The sequence below is a fragment of the Arachis ipaensis genome, chromosome B8 (genome assembly GCF_059453495.1).
Source record: "Arachis ipaensis isolate K30076 ecotype BB chromosome B8, ASM5945349v1, whole genome shotgun sequence".
In the NCBI taxonomy this organism is placed as follows: Eukaryota; Viridiplantae; Streptophyta; class Magnoliopsida; order Fabales; family Fabaceae; genus Arachis; species Arachis ipaensis.
This window is the reverse complement of record NC_142443.1, coordinates 123,995,612-124,021,242: the sequence shown is the minus strand read 5'-3', so window position 1 is coordinate 124,021,242 and position 25,631 is coordinate 123,995,612. Positions and strand designations below refer to the sequence as shown.

The 25,631-nt window shown below is 37.4% G+C and overlaps 1 pseudogene; it reads left to right on the top strand.

Moving 5' to 3' along the window:
* LOC148549716 (uncharacterized) overlaps positions 1-24,253 on the top strand; it is a 48,247-nt pseudogene extending 23,994 nt beyond the window's left edge.
* Positions 24,254-25,631: the final 1,378 nt, after the last annotated feature.

Sequence of the window (25,631 nt, the reverse complement as noted above, 5' to 3'; positions counted from 1 at the left end):
AGAGGAACTAAAAGAGCACTAGTGGCAGAGCCTTCTTTAACTGCAGTCAAGCCCTCAACAAAAAGAGTTAAGAGGATCATCAAGGTTGATGAAAAGGAGAAAGCCTTTCCAGCAAAGGACACTGCGCAATTTCCTAATCGCTATTGTGAGCAGATGTTCCCTATTCTAGCTGAAAGGAGTTACAACAACGAACACCTTCTTATCCTCCAGCCCAATATTGCTACTTTTGTTGAGCCACAAATTGAACGAAGACAATGGAGTTTCCTACAGAGACAACAGAAGTAGGTCAATCTTTCTTGGGTAGTCGAGTTCTACTCTAACTTCTACCTGCCCACCCTGCAATCTGTCTTTGTCCATCAAAAGCAAGTCCCCATTACAGAAGAGGCTATTCAACAAGCTTTGAGTCTTCCCCCTATTCCAGAAGGACTGGACGCCTTTCAAGAAGCTGCACTCAAGTGCCACCCCTGTTCCTGACAGATGGCACCAAGGACGGTGCAAAGCCTTAAGTGTGGGGAGGTCGGTCAGTACCTGACTTCCGGAGGTAATTTCTCTTTCCTAGCACTAATAAATTAGGATTTTAGCTAGATTTTCTTTCTTTTATAGAATAGGATAAATTTCATAGTAATAGGTTAGTTGCATGCATGCTCTACTTGATTGAAAAGACAATAAGTTTCTTCTAAGACTCTATCTTTGGAACAAAATTTCACTAATTTTTAAAATTTTTATGATAAATTTGCTTGAAGTTATATTTGGAACATGATGTTTGAGCTAAAGAACACACAACCTGTGAAGATTTGAGCCTTTATGCATGGTTACAGTATTTAACCATAATTAATTTATTCTTGTGTGTTTACTTCTCTATGATTGTAATCTATATTTTGTTTTATCTTATATGTCCAATATTTATTATATTTATATGCTTGCACATGATTGAGGCCATTATTTGTTTAAACTCACTCATCCAAATTAAGCCTACCCTTTTCAATTACCTTTGTTAACCACTTTGAGCCTTTAAATCCCATTTGTTCTATATTTCACCACATTACTAGCCTTAAGCAAAAAAACAATTGTATATCCCAAATTGAATCTTTGGGTAGCTTAAGATAGAATTGTGTGTGCTAGTTAAGTATGGGAAATTGTGGGAACAAAAGTTATTAAGGGAATGTGTCATGATAATACAATGGGAATTTGGATACCTACTCATGTGAAACTATAAGAATTAAAAATCTATGTGCATTGATAAGCTATATTTATTTTTATGTTAAAAAAAAGCAATAAATAAATAAGAGGACAAAATTACCCCAATGCTGAATTAAGAATTCAAGGATCAATGCACATATGATAAAATAAAAAAATCAAAGTTGATACATGAGTATGGAATGAAAAAGGGAATTCTGGGTAGCTAGGTATGAATTCTAAAGTTATGTAAAATATATAGGTTGGGTTGAAGCTTGGGTTAATTAAAGATTCAATTCATAAGCTCACTTGACCATATATGTATCCCTACCTTTACCTTGGCCCCATTACAACCTTGAAATGATCTCATGATGTTTGCATTGGTATATTAACTGTTGTTGATTGATTAGGAGAAAAACAAAAGTTAGAGAGCATGATTAGAGAAGGATAGAGTGATTACCCTATACACTAGAGATTAGAGCGTACATACATCATCAGTGAGGGTTCGATGCTTGAATTTCCATGTTCCCTGCTTTCATGAGCTATCTTCTTGCACTTTTATCTGTCTTACTGTATAATTATAGAATTAGTGGAATTTGATTTGTAATTGTTTTGACGAGCTTATTTACTTTTTATCAAGTGGACAAGAATCATATAGTTGCATTCATATAAATATAGGATTCCATTGCATTGCATGAGTTTCTGCATGTTCATACTTATTTACTTTATCTCCTTCAATTAAGCATGAGGACATGCTAATGTTTAAGTGTGGGGAGGTTGATAAACCACTATTTTATGGTTTATATTGTGTTAAATTGTGTGGTTTTATCATGATCCTTACCCACTTATTCATTAAATTAGCATGCATTTATATTTCCTTCCTGAAATTATTACATGTTTGAAAACTGCTTCCTAGAGACTTTTAATTATGTATTTTTAATTCTTCTTTATTCCATTCGATGCCGTGATCTATGTGTTAAGTGTTTTAGCAAAAATGGAAGGAACACAAGAAATTGAGGAGATAACCAGTGAGAAGTGACGCGAAAGAGGAGAAATTGCAGTGACGCGGTCGCATGGCTCACGCGACCGCGCGGATTGGAAAAGTTCGAGTGACGCGGAAGCATGGACAACACGAACGCGTGGCAGGAAGAAACGTGAATGACGCGTCCGCATGGATGACGCGATCGCGTGACATGCGCGATCTACAGGATTCGCTGGGGGCGATTTTGGACCTTATTTTGACCCAGTTTTCGGCCCAGAACAGCAGACTAGAGCCAGAGAACATGCAAAAACCAAAAACAACATTCATTCTACACAGTTTTTTAGTTTTAAGATCTAGTTTTACTCCTCCCCTAGGTTTTCTCTCTGCACATTCATAGTTCTTAGGATTTTATTTTCTCTGGCTTTTTGCATTGGGATATTGAGAAGAGTTATTACCTCATCAAGACTTCGTCATTCTAGTTCGTTTTCTTTACTTGGTTTACTCTTCCATGTTCTTTGCTTTATTTAACTTTACCATTGGAATATTTTTAGGATTATTTAATACAAGGATCACTTTTATTTTTAATTGACTATTTTAATCTTTATTTACAATGTCTTTCTTTAATTCTTTTTCGTATGCTATGAATTTTACCTTTACAATGAGTGAGTAGTTCCCTAACTTGATGGGGAGTTGATTGAAGGGAACCCTTGAGTTGGAATGTTCAGAGAAAGATTGTAATTGGCTTATGGTTGGTTTGCTCTCTAGTTCCCGACACCAATCCTCCCAAGAGTGGATTGGGACTTGTGGATAGAACAGCATTCTAACTTGTTTTACCTTCCCTTACTTAGTAAAGGATAACTAAACGAAATAACTCTCAATTGTCAATTAATCTTAAGAGTATTCCATAAAAAATAGGGCTTCCATGTAATCAACTCCCAGTCAAGGCTTTTATTTACATTATTCAATTTCATCAATTTGATTTCCTGTTTACTCAACTCAACCCTTTTCGAAAACATCTGATTAATAAAATAGCACCCTTTCCTGCAACTCGTTGGGAGACGACCTGGGATTCATACTCCCAGTATTTTAATTTAAATTTTTTGTGACACCCTTTTTTTAAATTGATAGGCAGATTTCTGGTGAGTTTGGAACTATACTTGCAACGTATATAATTTAACAATTTTAATTCGCCAATTTCTGCCCTCATCACATACAGTAATAAGTTTTCAAAATTAATTGCATCATTCTTCTTCTACTCCCTTCTATCTTATTTTGCTCGAGGATGAGCAAACCTTTTAAGTTTGGTGTGGAAAAAGCTTTGCTTTTTGTTTTTCCATAACCATTAATGACACCTAAGGCCGGAGAAACCTCTAGGAAGAGGAAAGGGAAGGCAGTTGCTTCCAACTCCGAGTCATGGGAGATGGAGAGATTCATCTCAAAAGCCCATCACTAGAAGGAGGATAGAGCAAACAAGAGAGCCCACTAATGGACTTCAACAAGAGCCATGAGAGAAGAGCAACAAAGGCAAGAAAGAGACATAGAGGAGCTCAAGTACTCAATAGGATCTTCAAGAAGAAGAACTAGCCGCCATCACTAAGGTGGATCCATTCTTTAATTTTCTTGTTCTTATTTTTCTGTTTTTCGTTTATATGCTTTATGTTTTGTCTATGTTTGTGTCTTCATTACATGATCATTAGTGTCTAGTGTCTACGTCTTAAAGCTATGAATAATTCCATGAATCCATCACCTTTCTTAAATGAAAAATGTTTTTATTTGCAAAAGAACAAGAAGGACATGAATTTCGAATTCTATCTTGAAATTAGTTTAATTATCTTAATGTGGTGGCAATACTTTTTGTTTTTTGAATGAATGCTTGAACAGTGCATATTTTTGATATTGTTGTTTATGAATGTTAAAATTATTGGCTCTTGAAAGAATAATGAAAAAGGAGAAATGTTATTGATAATCTGAAAAATCATAAAATTGATTCTTGAAGCAAGAAAAAGCAGTGAAAAACAAAAGTTTGCGAAAAAAATGGCAAAAAAGTAAAGAAAAAAAGAAATAAAAAAGAAAAAGCAAGCAGAAAAAGCCAATAACCCTTTAAACCAAAAGACAAGGGTAAAAAGGATCCAAGGCTTTGAGCATTAATGGATAGGAGGGCCTAAAGGAATAAAATTCTGGCCTAAGCGGCTAAACCAAACTGTCCCTAACCATGTGCTTGTGGCGTGAAGGTGTCAAGTGAAAAGCTTGAGACTGAGCAGTTAAAATCGTGGTCCAAAACAAAAAAGAGTGTGCTTAAGAGCTCTGGGCACCTCTAACTGGGGACTCTAGCAAAGCTTAGTCACAATCTGAAAAGGTTCACCCAGTTATGTGTCTGTGGTATTTATATTCGGTGGTAAAACTGGAAAACAAAATGCTTAGGGTCATGGCCAAGACTCATAAAGTAGATGTGTTCAAGAATCAACATACTAAACTAGGAGAATCAATAACACTATCTAAATTCTAAGTTCCTATGGATGCCAAACATTCTGAACTTCAAAGAAAAAAGTGAGATGCCAAAACTGTTCAGAAGCAAAAAGCTACTAGCCCCGCTCATCTAATTAAAACTAATCTTCATTGATGTTTTTTGAATTTATTGTATATTCTCTTTTTTTATCCTATTTTATTTTTTAGTTGCTTGGGGACAAGCAACAATTAAAGTTTAGTGTTGTGATGAGCGGATAAATTATACCCTTTTTGGCATTGTTTTTAGGTAGTTTTTAGTATATTTTAGTTTACTTTTTATTATATTTTTATTAGTTTTTATTCAAAAATCACATTTCTGGGCTTTACTATGAGTTTGTGTGTTTTTCTGTAATTTCAAGTATTTTCTGGCTAAAATTGAGGGACCTGAGCAAAAATCTTATTTAGAGGCTGAGAAAGGACTGCAGATGCTGTTGGATTCTGACCCTCCTGCACTCGACATGGATTTTCTGGAGCTACAAAAGCTCAATTGGTGCGCTCTTAATTGCGTTGGAAAGTAGACATCTTGGGCTTTCTAGCAATATATAATAGTTTATTCTTTGCTCGAGATTTGATGGCTCAAACTGGCGTTAAAATCCAGCCAAAAACTTTTTGGCGTAAAACGCCAGAACTGGCATAATTTTCGTCGTTAAACGCCCATTTTGGCACCCAGGGTGGCGTTTAACTCCAATATGAGGCATATGCACGTGGAAGCTTGAAAGCTCAGCCCAAACACTCACCAAGTGGGGCCTGGAAGTGGAATTCTGCACTATCTACACCTATTTACTCGACTAAATCTCTATTTTGGTCCTTGAGATTCACGCGATTACCCATTTTGGTCCTCGAAATTCAAAATTACCTATACTGGTCCTCCAGATTCAAGTCCCGGCACCAATGTGGTCCCTCGACTCTTTTCGGCGATGACTAGTCAAACGGAATGCTGAGATGGCACCCTCACTGCCACTTTGGATGATGAGTAAACGACATTGTTTACCCTTGGCATCCAAACAAGTAAGAAATGTCATCGCTTTGTATATGAAAGGAGAAGAAACGATGGAGACCCAAAATAAAGTATTCTTCTTCTTCTCTACCTCCACTATTCTTCATTTCTGACTTGTTTGGGTGCTAAGGGTGAACGACGTCGTTTACTCATCATCCAGTGTAGTAGAGAGGGTGCTATATCAGCACTCCATTTGGCTAGTCATTGCCGAAACGAGTCGAGGGACCATATTGGTGCCCTGACTTAAATCTGGAGGACTAGTATAGGTAATTTTGAATTTCGAGGACCAAATTGAGTAATCGCGTGAATCTCAGGGACCAAAATGGGTATTTAGTCTAGTTACTCATTTTCTGTAACCCTAAGTTACTAGTTTAGTATAAAAACTACTTTTAGAGATTCATTTAGCACCGGATGACATTTTACACTTCATATTGTATTTCCTACGGCATGAGTCTCTAAACCCCATAGGTGGGGGTGAGGAGCTCTGCTGTGTTTCAATGGATTAATGCAATTACTACTGTTTTCTATTCAATCACGCTTGATTCTAATCTAAGATACTCACTCGTACTTTAATCTAGAGAATGATATGATCCGTGACACTCATCATTATTCTCAATTCTATGAACGCGTGCCTGACAACCACATCTGTTCTATCTGAGCTCAACGTAGTCATTGGGCGACAGCTTGAGTGCTTATCTCTTGGGTCTCTAATCCATGGACCGAGTTCGGAGGTTAGAACCTTCGTGGTAGACGCTAGAATCAATTGGTAGCATTCTTGGGATCCGGAAAGTCTAAACCTTGTCTGTGGTATTCCGAGTAGGATCTGGGAAGGGGTGACTGTGACGAGCTTTAAACCTGCGAATGTTGGCCGCAGTGACAGTGTGCAAAAGGTCAAGGGTCCTATTCCAACGCTAGTTAGAACCGACAGATGATTAGCCGTGCGGTAGCTGTACATGGTATTTTTCATCCGAGATGAGAAATCCGACAGTTGATTAGCCGTGCAGAGATCGTACATGGTATTTTTCATCCGAGTGGATCATACAGCTTGCCATTGAAGGAAACCATGCGTGTTTGGAGAAGAAGACAGTAGGAAAGCAGAGATTCAGATGACAGAATATCTCCGAAACCTCAGCTTGTTTCTCATTACTGAATCACAAGTACTATTTATTTCATGTTATTTATTTTTTCATAAATACAATCACTCTTATCATTAATCTCCTGACTAAGATTTACAAAATAACCATAGCTTGCTTCAAGCCAACAGTCTCCGTGGGATCGTCCCTACTCACGTAAGGTATTACTTGGACGACCCAGTGCGCTTGCTTGTTAGTTGTGCGGAGTTGTGAAAAGTGTAATCACAATTTCCCACACCAAATTTTTGGCGCCGTTGCCGGGGATTGTTCGAGTTTGGACAACTGACGGTTCATCTTGTTGCTTAGATTAGGAAGAATTTACCTTTTTGGTTGGTTTAGAGTCACTAAATTTGAGTCTTTTATTTTGTTTTCAAAAATCTTTCAAAAATTTTTATTTTTCTTTATTAATCTGTTATTTGTCTTTGAGTCTTTTATTATTGTTCTTGTTAAAATTTTTAAAATCCTTGTTTTATTTTTTTAAATTTCTTTACGAAATTTTTAATAAATAAATAAAAACCAATAACCTCATAATTTAGTCTTCTGTCTGAGTTTAGTTTCATATTTTAAGTTTGGTGTCAATTGCATGCCTTTATTTTTCTTTCAATTTTTCGAATTACATGTTCTTAGTTCTTTCTTGATCTTCAAGTTCTTCTTATTTATTTTCTTTGTTTGATCTTTAGTTTTTCTTGTTTTGTGTTTTTCCTTGTTTTTCTTGTGCATTTTCGAATTATTAGTGTCTAAAGTATAAAAATTTTTAAGTTTGGTGTCCTTTGTGTCCTTATTTCCTTAAAAATTTTCAAAATTTGTTCTTGGTGTTCATCTTGATCTTCAAAGTGTTCTTGGTGTTCATCTTGACATTCAAAGTTTTCTTATTTGTTTTTGATCTAAAAAATTTAAGTTTGGTGTCATTTTATTGTTTTTCTCTTCCCTCATTAAATTCAAAAATATATTTTCTCTTTATTTTAATTGAATTTTCGAAATTTCCTTTTAAAAATTCAGATTTTTATTTTAAAATTTTTACCTTATCTTAGTTTTAAATTTCAAAATTCAAATCTTTTTCAAAAAAATCATATCTTTTTCAAAATCTTATCTTATCTTATTTCAAATTCAAATTTCAAATTTCAATCAAATTCCAAAAATTCAAAATTTAATTTTCAAATTTAAAAATCAAATCTTTTCAAAATTTAAATCTTTTTCAAATCTTTATCTTATATTGTTGACTTTTTCAAAATTCAAAATTCAAAATTCAAAATTCAAAATTCAAAATTCAAATTTCAAATTTCAAATTTCAAATTTTAAAATTCAAAATTTAATTTTCAAATTTAAAATTTAAATTTCAAAATTTTTTAATTTAAATTCCTTATCTTCTCTTACCTAACTCCGCCTATGTTACACTTGCGGTACATAGCCGGTCCCAAGCCCGGATAAAGGAGGAGGGTTGTGTTAGGTCTTTGGCAACCAACATAAAAATATAGCCGAACCCCCATGACATGAATCAAAGACATTATTGCGCTAAAGCTAGGTCGTTGCCCGGAAGCAACGCGCCGTATGGCTCGAGTACGGTGTCAAAGCAAGAGCCGCTGCATCGATGCCCGGATGTAGTGTTAAATGAGCAAGGTTTCTCGCGTTTTCGTGAACGGACGAGGGTAAATAAGCTAGTTCACAAAGTAAAAGGTAAAGGACGAAGCGACAGAAGGTTGAGATTTGGGACATGGAACATAGGCACTCTAACAGGAAAGTCCATCGAGGTGGTGGACACCATGACAAGGAGGAAGATTAACATTATGTGCCTACAAGAAACGAAATGGGTTGGTGCAAAGGCTAGGGAGTTGGATACTTCTGGTTTCAAACTTTGGTATACATGAAAGGTGAAGAATAGGAATGGGGTTGGAATAATTGTGGATAAGCAGTGGAAGAAGGACGTAGTGGATGTCAAGAGGGTGGGAGATCGGATCATCTCTATCAAACTTGTGGTGGAGGGAGGTGCTTTCCATGTGATTAGCGCCTATGCACCGCAAGTGGGTTCGGATGAACAACACAAGATAAGGTTTTGGGAGGATCTAGAGAGTTTGGTTCAAGGCATACCTTTGGGAGATAAGATTTTCTTAGGAGGAGATTTAAATGGCCATGTTGGGAGAGAAGTGACTGGATATGGGAGTATTCACGGAGGCCATGGTTTCGGGGTGATCAATGCCGAGGGTAAAACTATTTTGGACTTTTCCTCAACATTTGATCTTCTCATCGCAAATACATGTTTTAAAAAGAGAGACGAGCATCTTATAACCTATAAGAGTGGCATGACAAGCTCTCAAATCGACTTCTTCTTGTTGAGGAGAGTCGACCAGAAATTTTGCATTAACTGTAAAATTATCCCGGGAGAGAGTTTGACAACACAACATAGGGTGCTCGTCATGGATTTTTGCGTCGAGCAAAAGTTGAGGAAAAGACATCATACGAAGAACCCAAGGACGAGGTGGTGGCTGATGAAAGGTGAAGAACAAAGAAGCTTCCTAAGACGGGTAGGAGAAGAGGCAAAGTGGGATGGAAATGGAAGCGCGGAAGAGATGTGGAGGGAGATGGCAGAAGTTATTAGAAGAACAGTAAAAGAAAGTTTTGGTGAATCTAAAGGAATAGGACCAAGAGACAAGGAGTCCTGGTGGTGGAATGCGAGCATACAAGAAAAGATAAAGATAAAAAGGGAATGCTTTAAAGAGTGGTCTTTATGCCGCAATGCAGATAACTGGGAAAAATATAAGGCGGCTAAGAAAGAGACAAAAGTGGCTGTAAGTGAAGCAAGAACAAGAGCATATGAGGGTCTCTACCAGTCTTTGGGCACGAAAGAAGGAGAAAAAGGTATATATAGAATCGCAAAGAGCCGAGAAAGAAGAACGAGAGATTTGGATCAAGTTAAGTGCATAAAGGATAAGGATGGAGAGATGTTGGCTCAAGAGGAGAAGATTAATGAAAGGTGAAAAAGTTACTTCTACGAGTTATTTAATAAGGGACAGAAGACTCTTCCGAGCCTTGGTCGATTATGCACAAGGGAAGAAGATCAAAACTTTGACTACTATCGAAGGATTCGAGACTTCGAGGTAAAAGAGGCTCTAAAGCAGATGAAAAATGGCAGGGCAGTAGGACCTGATAATATCCCGATTGAGGTTTGGAAGGGTCTTGGAGAAAAAGGCATCAACTGGTTAACCATGCTTTTTAATGAGATTTTAAGGTCAAAGAAGATGCCTGATGAGTGGAGAAAGAGCACCTTGGTACCTATCTACAAGAATAAGGGGGATATACAAAGTTGCGAAAACTATAGAGGGATTAAGCTTATGAGTCATACTATGAAGTTGTGGGAAAGGGTGATAGAACGGAGGTTGAGAAAAGAGACACAAGTAACAGAGAACCAATTTGGATTTATGCCAGGCAGATCTACCACTGAAGCGATATACCTATTAAGAAGGATGATGGAGAGGTATCGTAGTAATAAAAGGGATCTACATATGGTGTTTATTGATTTGGAAAAAGTGTATGATAGGGTACCAAGGGAGGTCTTATGGAAGGTTTTAGAAAAGAGGAGAGTAAGGATCGCATATATTCGGGTAATTAAAGACATATATGATGGGGCCACAACTAGTGTGAAGACCCAAGGTGGTCTGACAGAGGAATTCCCTATTGGTATAGGATTACACCAGGGATCATCCTTAAGTCCATACCTTTTCACATTAGTCTTGGAAGTACTCACAGAGCACATCCAAGAGCCTGTGCCATGGTGCATACTTTTTGCCGATGATATCGTCCTTATGGGAGAGTCAAGGAAAGACCTAAATAAGAAGTTGGAGTTATGGAGAGAAGCTCTAGAAGTGTATGGTCTGCGCATAAGCCGTAGCAAGACGGAATATATGGAATGTAAGTTCAGTCTGAGAAGGGAAAACCCCAATATAGAGGTGAAGATTGGAGAAAACACCCTACGAAAAGTTAAAAGTTTTAAGTATCTTGGGTGCATCATACAGGACAATGGAGAGATTGAACAGGATGTAAATCATAGGATCCAAGCAGGTTGGTCAAAATGGCGGAGTGCATCTGGTTTTATATGCGACAAAAAAGTGCCTTCAAAACTTAAAGGTAAATTCTATCGCACCGTTATAAGACCGGCTATGCTGTATGGTACGGAGTGTTGGGCGGCTAAAGGGGAGCACGAACATAAGCTGAGTGTGGCAGAGATGAAGATGTTGAGATGGATGAGTGGTCATACGCGATTGGATAAAATAAGGAATGAAGATATAAGGGAGAGAGTTGGAGTAGCACCCATTGTGGAAAAGATGGTTGAATCGCGTCTCAGGTGGTTTGGACATGTGAGAAGAAGACCGATAGAACATCCAGTCAGGAGGGTGGATGAGATGGAAGATGGACAAAGGGCGAAAGGCAGAGGAAGACCTAAGAAGAATATCCATGAGGTGGTCAAACGAGACCTACATGTAAACGGTCTCTCTGTAGACATGATACATGACAGAGCACAATGGCGTCGTTTGATTCATGTAGCCGACCCCACTTAGTGGGACAAGGCTTTGTTGTTGTTGTTGTTGTTGTATCTTCTCTTACCTAACTTATCTTATCTTTTCTAATCTCAAATCTTTTTAAATCCTTTTCAAAATCTTTTTCTTTTTTTATCTATCATTTTCGAATTACTTGTTCTATTTTATTATTTTGATTGAAAAATTTTAAGTTTGGTGTTTCCTTGTTAAGAAAGTTTCAATCTTTAAAATTTTAAAATCATATCTTTTTCAAATCTTTTCTTTTGTTTACTTTCTTACAAGTATCTTTAATTTTAAGACATATCTTTTCAAAACTCCCTAACCACTTTCTCTTCCTTCAATTTTCGAAAATCATATCCAAAATTTTTCAAATCTTTTTAATTAATTAGCCATTTTAGTATTCGAATTTTTTTATTTTATTTTATTTTTTATTTATTTTACTTTTTCTTTTAGTTTTCGAAACTTATATTTTATTTTCTAATTATTTTATTTTATTTCTCTCTTTTAATTCGGTTTATCTTTAATTAAATAAAATAAAAACAAAAGTATATTTTATTTGCAATCCACATCATCTCCCTTTCTCCATCATGGACCTAAGTGAAAATGAACAGTCCAGAAGGACTCTGGGGTCATATGCTAACCCCACTACTGCTGCATATGAGAGTAGTATCTGTATACCCCCATAAGAGCCAGTAGTTTTGAGCTAAACCCTCAGCTCATTATCATGGTGTAGCAAAATTGCCAGTATTCCGGTCTTCCACAGGAAGAACCTACTGAGTTTCTGGCACAGTTCTTATAAATTGCTGACATAGTACGCGATAAAAAAGTAGATCAGGATGTCTACAGATTATTACTGTTTCCATTTGCTGTAAAAGATCAAGCTAAGAGGTGGTTAAATAACCAACCCACAGCAAGCATAAGAACATGGAAACAGTTATCAGACAAATTCCTGAATCAATATTTCCCTCCAAAAAGGATGACACAGCTAAGGCTGGACATCCAAGGCTTTAAACAAGAGGATAATGAATCTCTTTATAATTCCTGGGAGAGGTACAGAGGGATGCTAAGGAAATGCCCCTCTGAAATATTTTCAGAGTGGGTGCAGTTAGACATCTTCTACTACGGACTTACAAAAAAGGCCCAGGTATCTCTAGATCACTCAGCTGGTGGATCTATACACATGAGAAAGACAATTGAAGAGGCTCAAGAACTCATTAAAACAGTTGCTAGAAATCAGCATCTGTACTTAAGCAGTAAGTCCTCCCTGAAAGAAGAGGCTAAAGCAGTATCCACTAAACTTAGTCCTCAAGAACAAATTATTGAACTCAATCAGTAATTACTTATTATAACAAAATAGTTAGCAGAATTTAAAGAGATGCTCCAGGACACTAAAAATGCTAACAAGAATATAGAAGCACAATTGAATCAGATAAGACAGCAGCTATCTAAACATATAGCAGAAGAATGTCAAGCTGTTCAATTAAGGAGTGGGAAGACATTGAATGTATCAACTCAAGGCAGCAGAAAACCAAAAAAGGAACAACTGACAGAGGATAACCAAACCACTGCCCAAAATCTCTCTGAGGACAGTAAGAGCCCAGAGAGGAATGATTCTGGCGTTCAAACACCAGAAAAGGGTGGACAGTTGGTGTTAAACGCCCAAGGGATAGCCAATTCTGGTGTCCAAACGCCAGAAAAGGGTGGCAATCTGGCGTTAAACGCCCAGGCAGCCCCCAATTCTGGCGTTCAAACGCCAATAAGGGATCAGACACCTGCAAGTGCTGATAACAACCCCCTTAAGCAGGCTTCTCCAACCACTTCTGTAGGAAGTAAACCTGCAGCAACTAAGGTTGAAGAATATAAAGCCAAGATGCCTTATCCTCAGAAACTCCGCCAAGCAGAACAGGATAAACAATTTGCCTGCTTTGCAGACTATCTCAGGACTCTTGAAATAAAGATTCCATTTGCAAAGGCACTTGAGCAAATACCCTCTTATGCTAAGTTCATGAAAGAGAGCTTAAGTCATAAGAAGGATTGGAGAGAAACTGAAAAGCTTACCAGAGAAGCTCAAAGATCCCGGAAGCTTTATGATACCATGCACATTAGAGGGTGCTTGTACCAAGACAGCTCTATGTGATCTTGGGGCAAGTATCAACCTAATACCTGCATCCACTATCAAAAAGCTTGGTTTGACTGATGAAGTTAAACCAACCCGGATATGCCTCCAACTTGCTGATGGCTCCATTAAAATCCCATCAAGCATAATTGAGGACATGATTGTCAAGGTTGGGCCATTTGCCTTTCCTACTGACTTTGTAGTGCTGGAAATGGAGGAGCACAAGAGTGCAACTCTCATTCTAGGAAGACCTTTCCTAGCAACTGGACGAACCGTCATTGACGTCCAAAAGGGGAGATAACCCTGAGAGTCAATGAGGATGAGTTTAAGTTGAATGCTGTCAAAGCTATGCAGCATCCAGACACACTAAAAGACTGCCTGAGCGCTTATGTTATTGACTCCTTGGTGAAAGAGGTCAATATGAGTGAGAGTCTCGAATTAGAGCTAGAGGACATCTTTAAAGATGTTCAGCCTGATCTGGAGGAACCATAGAAAATAGAAGAACCTCTGAAAACTCCTCAGGAAGAGGAGAAGCCTCCTAAAGCCGAGCTTAAACCACTACCACCATCCCTAAAATATGCATTTCTGGGAGAAAATGACACTTTTCCGATAATCATAAGCTCTACTTTAGAGCCACAGGAAGAGAAAGCACTAATTTTGGTGCTATGGACACACAAGACAGTTCTTGGGTGGTCCATCAGTGATCTTAAGGGCTTTAGCCTAGCTAGATGCATGCACAAGATCCTATTGGAGGATGATGCTAAGTCAGTGGTTCAACGACAGAGGCGGCTGAATCCAACCATGAAGGAGGTGGTGTAGAAAGAGGTCACTAAGTTACTAGAGGCTGGGATTATTTATCCTATTTCTGATAGCCCCTGGGTAAGCCCTGTCCAAGTTGTCCCCAAGAAGGGAGGCATGACAGTGGTTCATAATGAAAAGAATGACATGGTTCCTACAAGAACAGTTACAGGGTGGCGTATGGGTATTGACTACAGAAGGCTCAATACAGCCACTAGGAAGGATCATTTTCCTTTAGCATTCATAGACCAGATGCTAGAAAGACTAGCAGGTCATAAATACTACTGCTTTTTGGATGGCTATTCAGGTTACAACTAAATTACAGTAGATCCTCAGGACCAAGAGAAAACAGAATTCACATGTCCATCTGGAGTATTTGCCTACAGAAGGATGCCATTTGGTCTGTGCAATGCACCTACAACCTTTCAGAGGTGCATGCTCTCTATATTCTCTGACATGGTAGAAAATTTTCTGGAAGTCTTCATGGATGACTTCTCAGTATTTGGAGACTCATTCAGCTCTTGTCTTGATCATCTAGCACTTGTTCTGAAAAGGTGCCAAGAGACCAACCTGGTTTTAAACTGGGAGAAATGTCACTTCATGGTGACTGAAGGAATTGTCCTTGGGCACAAAATTTTGAACAAGGGAATAGAAGTGGATCAAGCTAAGGTAGAGGTAATTGAAAAATTACCACCACCTGCCAATGTTAAGGGAATCAAAAGGTTTCTGGGGCATGCAGGATTCTATAGGAGGTTTATAAAGAATTTTTCAAAAATTGCAAAACCTCTGAGTAATCTGCTAGCTGCTGACACGCCATTTGTCTTTGACACGGACTGTCTACAGGCGTTTGAAACTCTGAAAGCTAAGCTGGTCACAGCACCAGTTATTTCTGCACCAGACTGGACATTACCATTCGAACTAATGTGTGATACCAGTGACCATGCCATTGGTGCAGTATTAGGACAGAGGCATAACAAGTTTCTGCACTTCATTTATTATGCTAGCTGTGTTTTGAATGACGCACAGAAGAATTACATAACCACAGAAAATGAGTTGCTTGCAGTGATTTATGCCATTGAAAGTTCAGATCTTATTTAGGGGGATCAAAAGTGATTGTGTACACTGACCATGCTACTCTAAAATATCTCCTCACAAAGCAGGATTCAAAACCCAGACTCATAAGATGGGTGCTGCTTCTGCAAGAGTTTGATATAGAAATAAGAGACAGAAATGGGACAAAGAACCAAGTAGCTGATTACTTGTCCCAAATAGAACCAGTAGCAGGAGCGTCCCTCCCTCCTACTGAGATCTCTGAAACCTTTCCGGATGAGCAACTCTTTGCCATTCAGGAAGTACCATGGTTTGCAGACATCGCAAACTATAAAGTTGTGAGATTCATACCCAAAGAGTACAGTAAGCAGCAAACGAAAAAATTAATTTCTAATGCAAAGTACTACTTGTGGGATGAACTATATCTCTTTAAGAGGTGTGCATACGGGATGATCCGTAGATGTGTGCCTAGAGAAGAGGCACAGAAGATCCTATGGAATTGCCATGGATCACAGTATGGAGGACATTTCGAAGGTGAGCGAACAGCCACCAAGGTTCTCCAATGTGGCTTCTACTGGCCTACTCTCTATAGAGACTCCCGAGAGTTTGTACGTAACTGTGACAGTTGCCAGAGAGCTGGTAATCTGCCTCATGGTTATGCCATGCCTCAACAAGGGATCTTAGAGACTGAATTGTTTGATGTATGGGGTATTGACTTCATGGGGCCTTTCCCACCATCATACTCAAACACTTATATTCTGGTGGCAGTAGACTATGTATCTAAATGGGTGGAGGCAATTGTAACACCCACCAATGATACTAAGACAGTGATGAAGTTCCTCCAGAAGCATATCTTCAGCAGGTTCGGTGTCCCTAGGATACTGATCAGTGATGGAGGCACTCATTTCTGCAATAAACAGCTTGACTCTGCTCTGGTCCGATATAGAATTAACCACAAAGTGGCGACTCCATATCATCCACAGACAAATGGGCAGGCTGAAGTCTAAAATAGAGAACTAAAATGAATCCTGGAACGGACTGTAAGTACCCGTAGAAGGGATTGGGCAAGAAGTCTGGATGATGCTCTGTGGGCATACAGAACAGCATTCAAGACCCCTATAGGGACCTCTCCATACCAGCTTGTGTATAGAAAAGCTTGTCATCTGCCAGTGGAACTGGAACACAAAGCCTATTGGGCAACCAGATTCCTCAACCTTGATGCTAAGGTAGCTGGAGAGAAAAGATTACTCCAGTTGAATGAGCTAGAGGAATTCAGACTCAATGCTTTTGAAAATGCTAAAATTTATAAAGAGTAGGCAAAAAAGTGGCATGACAGAGAGCTGTCCTCTAGAGTCTTTGAGCCAGGACAAAAGGTTCTGCTGTTTAACTCCAAGCTCAGATTGTTCCCTGGGAAATTGAAATCCCGGTGGAAGGGACCATATGTGATTACAAGTGTGTCACCATATGGATATGTGGAGCTTCAAGATATTGACTCTGACAAAAAATTCATTGTTAATGGACAAAGAGTCAAACATTATCTTGAAGGCAATGTTGAGAAAGAGTGCTCAAAATTGAGACTAAATTAACAGCTCAGTAAAAGTCCAGCTAAAGACAGTAAAGAAGCACTTATTGAGAGGCAACCCAATGTTCTTTAATTATATATATTTATTTTCCATTGATATTTTATGTTTTCTTTAGGTTGATGATCATGTGAAGTCACAAAAACAACTACAAAATTAAAATGGAATCAAAAATAGCATCAAAAATAGCACACCCTGGAGGACAGGTAAGGATAGCAGAATGGGCGTTTAACGCCCAGTTTGGCAGCATTCTGGGCGTTAAACGCCAGAATGGGCAGCATTCTGGGTGTTTAATGCCAGAAAAGGGTGTCTGGTGTCTGGCTGGCGTTAAACACCAGAAAGGAGCATCAGACTGGCATTTAACGCAAGGAAAGGTAGCAGAGTTGGCGTTAAACGCCAGAATGGATAGCATTCTGGGCGTTTAACGCCAGGATGACACAAGGGAGGTAATTTTGTTTCCAATTCGATTTTTTTCAATTTTTCATGTTTTAATTCATAATTTTTTGCATCAAATATATTTTAAATGTTCATCTTTCAATTTCTATTTCCAAAAAAATTAATAATCTTTCCAATTCTTTTTAATTCTTTTTTTTAATTTCTTTTCAATTCCTTCCAAAACGTTTTCAAAACTTACATATCTTTTCAAATTCTTTTCAACTCTTTTTAATTTCTCTTGCATACAGTAATAAGTTTTCAAAATTAATTGTATTATTCTTCTTCTACTCCCTTCTATCTTATTTTTCTCGAGGACGAGCAAACCTTTTAAGTTTGGTGTGGAAAGAGCTTTGCTTTTTGTTTTTCCATAACCATTAATGACACCTAAGGCCGGAGAAACCTCTAGGAAGAGGAAAGGGAAGGCAGTTGCTTCCAACTTCGAGTCATGGGAGATGGAGAGATTCATCTCAAAAGTCCATCACTAGAAGGAGAATAGAGCAAACAAGAGAGCCCACTAATGGACTTCAACAAGAGCCATGAGAGAAGAGCAACAAAGGCAAGGAAGAGACATAGAGGAGCTCAAGTACTCAATAGGATCTTCAAGAAGAAGAACTAGCCGCCATCACTAAGGTGGACCCATTCTTTAATTTCCTTGTTCTTATTTTTCTGTTTTTCGTTTATATGCTTTATATTTTGTCTATGTTTGTGTCTTCATTACATGATCATTAGTGTCTAGTGTCTACGTCTTAAAGCTATGAATAATTCCATGAATCCATCACCTTTCTTAAATGAAAAATGTTTTTATTTGCAAAAGAACAAGAAGTACATGAATTTCGAATTCTATCTTGAAATTAGTTTAATTATGTTAATGTGGTGGCAAAACTTTTTGTTTTTTGAATGAATGCTTGAACAGTGCATATTTCTGAATTGTTGTTTATGAATGTTAAAATTGTTGGCTCTTGAAAGAATAATGAAAAAGGAGAAATGTTATTGATAATCTGAAAAATCATAAAATTGATTCTTGAAGCAAGAAAAAGCAGTGAAAAACAAAAGCTTGTGAAAAAAATGGCAAAATAATAAAGAAAAAAAGAAAGAAAAAAGAAAAAGCAAGCAGAAAAAGCCAATAACCCTTTAAACCAAAAGGCAAGGGTAAAAAGGATCCAAGGCTTTGAGCATTAATGGATAGGAGGGCCTAAAGGAATAAAATCCTAGCCTAAGCGTCTAAACCAAGCTGTCCCTAACCATGTGCTTGTGGCGTGAAGGTGTCAAGTGAAAAGCTTGAGACTGAGCGGTTAAAGTCGTGGTCCAAAACAAAAAAGAGTGTGCTTAAGAGCTCTGGGCACCTCTAACTGGGGACTCTAGCAAAGCTTAGTCACAATCTGAAAAGGTTCACCCAGTTATGTGTCTGTGGCATTTATGTATCTGGTGGTAATACTGGAAAACAAAATGCTTAGGGCCACGGCCAAGACTCATAAAGCAGCTGTGTTCAAGAATCAACATACTAAACTAGAAGAATCAATAACACTATCTGAATTCTGAGTTCCTATGGATGCCAATCATTCTGAACTTCAAAGGATAAAGTGAGATGCCAAAACTGTTCAGAAGCAAAAAGCTACTAGCCCCGCTCATCTAATTAAAACTAATCTTCATTGATGTTTTTGAAATTTATTGTATATTCTCTTTTTTTTTATCATATTTCATTTTTAGTTGCTTGGGGACAAGCAACAATTTAAGTTTGGTGTTGTGATGAGCGGATAATTTATACCCTTTTTGGCATTGTTTTTAGGTAGTTTTTAGTATATTTTAGTTTACTTTTTATTATACTTTTATTAGTTTTTATTCAAAAATCATATTTCTGGGCTTTACTATGAGTTTGTGTGTTTTTCTGTAATTTCAAGTATTTTCTAGCTGAAATTGAGGGACCTGAGCAAAAATCTGATTCAGAGGCTGAGAAAGAACTGTAGATGTTGTTGGATTCTGACCCTCCTAAACTCGAAATGGATTTTCTGGAGCTACAGAAGCCCAATTGGCGCGCTTTTAATTGCGTTGGAAAGTAGACATCTTGGGCTTTCCAATAATACATAATAGTGTATTCTTTTCTCGAGATTTGATGGCTCAAACTGGCGTTAAAAGCCAACACTAAACTTTTTGGCTTAAAACGCCAGAACTGGCATACTTTTCGGCGTTAAATGCCCATTTTGGCACCCAGGGTGGCGTTTAACTCCAAAATGAGGCATATCCACGTGGAAGCTTGAAAGCTCAGCCCAAACACTCAACAAGTGGGCCCCGGAAATGGAATTCTGCACTATCTACACCTAGTTACTCATTTTTTGTAACCCTAAGTTACTAGTTTAGTATAAAAACTACTTTTAGAGATTCATTTAGAACCGGATGACATTTTACACTTCATATTGTATTTCCTACGGCATGAGTCTCTAAACCCTATAGGTGGGGGTGAGGAGCTCTGCTGTGTTTCAATGTATTAATGCAATTACTACTGTTTTCTATTCAATCACGCTTGATTCTATTCTAAGATACTCACTCGTACTTCAATCTAGAGAATGATATGATCCGTGACACTCATCATTATTCTCAATTCTATGAACGCGTGCCTGACAACCACATCCGTTCTATCTGAGCTCAACGTAGTCATTGGGCGACAGCTTGAGTGCATATCTCTTGGGTCTCTAATCCACGGACCGAGTTCGGATGTTAGAACCTTCGTGATAGAGGCTAGAATCAATTGGCAGTATTCCTGGGATCCGGAAAGTCTAAACCTTGTCTGTGGTATTCTGAGTAGGATCTGAGAAGGGGTGATTGTGACGAACTTCAAACCTGCAAATGTTGGGCGCAGTGACAGTGTGCAAAAGGACAAGGGTCCTAATCCGACGCTAGTGGGAACCGACAGATGATTAGCCGTGCAGTAGCTGTACATGGTATTTTGCATCCGAGATGAGAAATCCAACAGTTGATTAGCCGTGTAGAGATCGTACATGGTATTTTTCATCCGAGAGGATCATACAGCTTTCCATTGAAGGAAACCATGCGTGTTTGGAGAAGAAGACAGTAGGAAAGTAGAGATTCAGATGACAGAGCATCTCCGGAACCTCAGCCTGTTTCTCATTACTGAATCACAAGTACTATTTATTTCATGTTATTTAGTTTTTCATAAATACAATCACTCTTATCATTAATCTCCTGACTAAGATTTGTAAAATAACCATAGCTTTCTTCAAGCCGACAATTTTCGTGGGATCGACCCTTACTCACGTAAGGTATTACTTGGATGATCCAGTGCACTTGTTGGTTAGTTGTGCGGAGTTGTGAAAAGTATAATCACAATTTCGTGCACCAGATATAAATAACTGAACCTTGTTCATAAAGACGAACATTCAGTTCCTCAGCTAAGTTTTCTTTTTGTTTTTCTTACTTTTTCGTGGTAACTAATCTTTTGTCAAAGGGTTAGGAGCTCTGTTTATATTTTCTATGGATTATTAATCTACATTTATTTTATTTTGACGTTTTGTATCGATCTATTTCATGATAGAGTTATTTGTTCTTCATTCGGATTAATGGTATCGAAAGGCTTGCTAATCTCTTTTGAATTCTTTTATTATAATTGAAAATTTTGATATTTGAATTAAAACGTAAAAACTCTTTCACATGACTTTTTGAATTTGGCTAGGAATAGTGATTCAATAAGTGTGCGACACATGCATAATTTTTTATCACTCTAATTTTGAAAAAGTGACATATAATTCGGATTAGAACAACTTCTGAAAAAATTGTGTTTTCTTCTAAGATTTAACTGGATAGGACTAACTTGAATATGTGACATGTAATTCGACCTATAGACCACTTTTAAAATTTATTTGAATCTAAATTAATTTTTGTGCTTAATCTCTTTAATTATTTAATTGACAACTGTTTGATTATTGAGAAACTGAGGAACCAAGGAATTGAAAATTAGTTACTAAAGTTTTGTCATGAAATATGTTTGCATACTTCAAAATAAGTAAACAAGGTTTGATTTCTCTAAGAGCATAAACATCTCCGAAGCCCTTGACTCTCACCATCATTGTCTTCTCTCAAATCAACATTCTAGTTCTCTGTCTATAAGCACTCAAGATTCAAGCATTCAAGTTCTAAAGTTCTCAGCAAGATTCAATCATGCCCTCTTCAATCAGGTTTTATTAATCTAATTTGGCATTTAATTTGATATTTGTTGCTCAATTAATTTATCCTCGTGGAAACGATATCCACTCACCGTGGTATTACTTGAGCGATCTGATGCACTTGCCGGTATCCATGAGATTTAATTTTCGCTCATCAATTTTTGGTGCCGTTGCCGAGGATTAATTGAGGTTGACAATATACTTCCGATTAAATCCTAACTTAGATCCTGATTACTTTTTTTCTTTTGTTTCACATTTAGCTTCTCTAATTCCATCTATTCTACATTCTTTTTCTTTTATTTTCCTTTTCTTTTCTTTTCTTTTCTTATACGTTTTCTGTTTAGTTCTTTTAGTTCTTTATTTTGTTTAAATTCCTTCTTTCTTCTCTATATACCACAAGGTGTGTTTGATCTTATTTTTATTTTTTTTCTTGCATGCAAGAAGGAGGAGATTCCACACCTCCCCTCCAATACGATCTTGAAATATAGTTAACTCTATTTTGATTAAGAAAAAAAGTAAGAGCCAGGAGACAAGAAGAAGAGTGAATGGCAGATGAGTTAAACAATGCAAGAAAGACCCTTGGACTACAACACACCCACCTCTGAAACCTGTGGAGACAGCATAGTAAGGCCCACAGTTCAAGCAAATAACTTTGCTAAAGCCTTCACTCATCTAATTAGTATAGAGGGACTAATTTGGATGTAGTCCTCAAGAGGATCTAAACATCAACATAGCAAATTTTCTACAGCTATGTGACACTATGAAAAGTAATAGAGTTATCCCCGAAGCCATCCAACTGAGACTATTTTCCTTTTCTCTAAGGGATAGAGCCATACAATGGCTCTGATCGCAACCCTTGGGCAGCATCATTTCATGGGAGGATCTAGTTAGAAAATTCCTAACTAAATACTTTTTATCCCAAAAGCTGGCCCAATTAAGGAATGACGTCAATTTGTTCTCCTAAGAGGAGGGTGAGTCACTGTATGAACCTTGGAAAAGGTACCAGGAGATGCTTAGAAGATGTCCACATCATGCCTTTTTCGAATGACTTCAAATCCAAACTTTTTAAGATAGTGTTTCTCAAATCTCAAGAACGATGATTGACTCATCGGCTGGTGGTTCTCTGCATAGAAAAACACCTGAAGGAGCATTGGAGTTGATAGAGACAGTAGCGGCCAATAATTTCATGTACTCATCTAAAAGGGCTACAAAAAGCAGTGTGATGGCACTGGATATCGTAGACGCCCTTCTAGCATAAAATAAGGCGATGTCCAGACAAATAAACTCACTCACAAAACAAGTCGAGTAGAATCAAATGGAAGCCATCAGAAGTCAAGCTTCGTGTGATATGTGTGAAAGAGAACATCCAAGTGAAAAGTGTGATGCATTCAATGAACAAGTGAACTTCATGGGACAATCTTCAAGGGCAGAAAATGATCCATTTTCAAAACTTATAATCGTGGATGGAGAAACCATCCCAACTTTGGCTGGAGTAACCAAGGACAAAGAAATTTCAACAATCCATATCAACAAGTCAATCATCAAAAATCACCTCTTGAGCTCACGGTTGACAAACTATCTCAGGTCAATAACTCATTCATTCAACAAACTGAGGCTTTCATACAAGAAGCAAGGGCAACTTCTAAAAATCAAGAAGCTTCTATAAGAAACCTAGATGTGCAAGTAGGGCAGATGGCCAAGCAATTGGCAGAAAGGCCCATCAATTCCCTTCCTAATGACTCCATACAAAACCCTAGGAAAGAATGTAAGACCATCTCTTTAAGAAGTAGAACAGTGATCAATATGGACCTCCCTAAGGAGAATAAGAAGCCAATCGAAGGCTTTCTAAAGGAACAAAGGGAGGAGAACTTAGAGGAAGCTCTTACACCAACAGAATTCAAAAAAAAAAAAAAAAGAAGTAAAAATCTATGAATCAAGAATTCTATATTATCAGAGGCTCAAGAAGCAAAATCAAAAGAAAAAAATTTCAAAATTCTTGGAGGTATTTAAGAAATTACAAATCAACATTTCTGTCACTGAGGCCCTTGAACAAATGCCTCTCTATGCCAAATTTATAAAAAAATTAATTTATCCAAAAAAAGATCCCTCCAAGAAGATGAGAAAGTGATTCTCACCAAGGAATGAAGTGCCATCATCCAAAGAAAACTACCACAAAAGTTGAAGGATCCAGGTAGTTTTCGAATCCCTTGCACTATTGGAGACATCACCATTGGCAAGGCTTTTTGTGACCTAGGAGCTAGCATCAATCTGATGTCTTTGTCTATGGTGAAAAGGCTACAAATTGAGGAGATAGAACCAACCAAAATCTCATTACAATTAACCAATCGATCAATGAATTTTTTACATGGGATAATGGAAAATGCATTGGTCAACATCGAAAAATTTATCTTCCCCGCCGATTTCATAACTCTTGACATGGAAGAAGATGAAGATGCCTTAATCATCCTAGGAAGACCATTCTTAGCCACCGAACAGACACTGATGTTCAAAATAGAGAACTAACAATGAGAATACATGAAGAACAGATGATTTTTAATGTCTTTCAACTCATACAGTACCCAAGTGAATTAGAGGAATCAGAGGATTACATGATGGTTGACTTAATTGACACCTTAGTCCAAGAAATTGTGGATGAAGGAACTCTAGAAGACCCTCCATATCCTAGAGACGCTAAAACAGAAGGGGAGTTGAACAATACATGCTTCATGGAAGATAACACAGACATGTGCTGTAAGACACCCCAACCACCAACCTAAGAAACTCAATGTCAAGCTAGTGATGATAAAGAAGTGCTTGTTGGGAGGTAACCCAACCATAGTTAGTATTTTCTTTTCGTTCTTATTTCTTTTTGTTTAAAAGGTCTTAGTCATCGTCGTCATCATCTTCTTCTTCTTTTGCATACATATTTCCCTTCTTTTTACTTTACTTACTTAAAAAAAATTTTTGCGGATGTCAGGCGTCTATGAACAATTAAGACCACAAGCCCGGCGGCTAAATTTGCACTCCTAGCATATGAATTGGAGGAGCCCCTAGGGAAGCATGAATGAAAAGATTGCCTGGTAGCCTAAACTAACGCCGAGCGTTTTCAATTCAAGGACTCCTCATTTAAAATCACATTGATTAGGGTTTATCTTATTTTCATGCAAATATATTATTGTCCATGATTTACACTCATTATTCTGTAAATCTATAAGTTTAATGTAAATCTCTCAGTTTAATGTAAACCTTTAAGTTTAGTGTTGGTAACACCATGGATCATAAAGCACCGGTACAAGAAGCAATGGTGATGACTGAATAAACTCGGTAAAATAAGATAAATCCTCTCTATTGGTGGTTAGTATTTCTTTTTCCTTTGTTTTTTATTCATCCCTTCTATTTTTAGCTTTCTTTTCGTTAGTTTTCTCTTTTATTTACTTTTTTTTTTACTTTCTTTCTTGCATGCATACCATATTTCTATCATTCTTATTTCATCCATCTTCCTTTAAAAACTTTAAAACTTAACTGCTTGTTCTTCCAGCAACTATTGCTAATAGAGGATATCTTACTAAAAAGAATTGAATAAAAAAACTTTAAAACAAACAATGGAGGTGCTTAAAAAATTGTGATTGCATTTAAAGAATTTGAAATGTTTTGAATCCTGAGAAAATGGAAAAGAATTTTCAACAGAAGTTGAAGAAGTATTATGAGATTTCGATCATTAATTCCTTGAAGCAAAAAAAAGGGGTGTGGAAAGATCAAAGAAATTAAAAAGTTCAAAGGTTTTGAGAACCAATGATTAGGGCCCAGTTATGTGTCCGTGATATTTTTCTTTTGAGGATAAACTTAGGCTAGTACATCTGAGGGGTGTTTTATCACCTGATAACTTGGGCTGACTAGACCGGGATTAAAAGTCCGTTTAAAAGAGTTGTCTTAAGACAAAACATTAAGAAGTCCGAAGAGGCTCTGGACATCGATGTCTAGGTCAAACCCTAATTATATGATTGTGTCAAGGAGAGTAGGCATATAATTTTTTAGCTTCAAGGAAATAATTTTAGTAACAACTTTACACACATTGCAAAGGCTGATAGGCCTAAAATAACCAAAATTCTCTAGAGAGAAAATTTTGGGGATAATAGCAATAAGGGTTTAATTAAC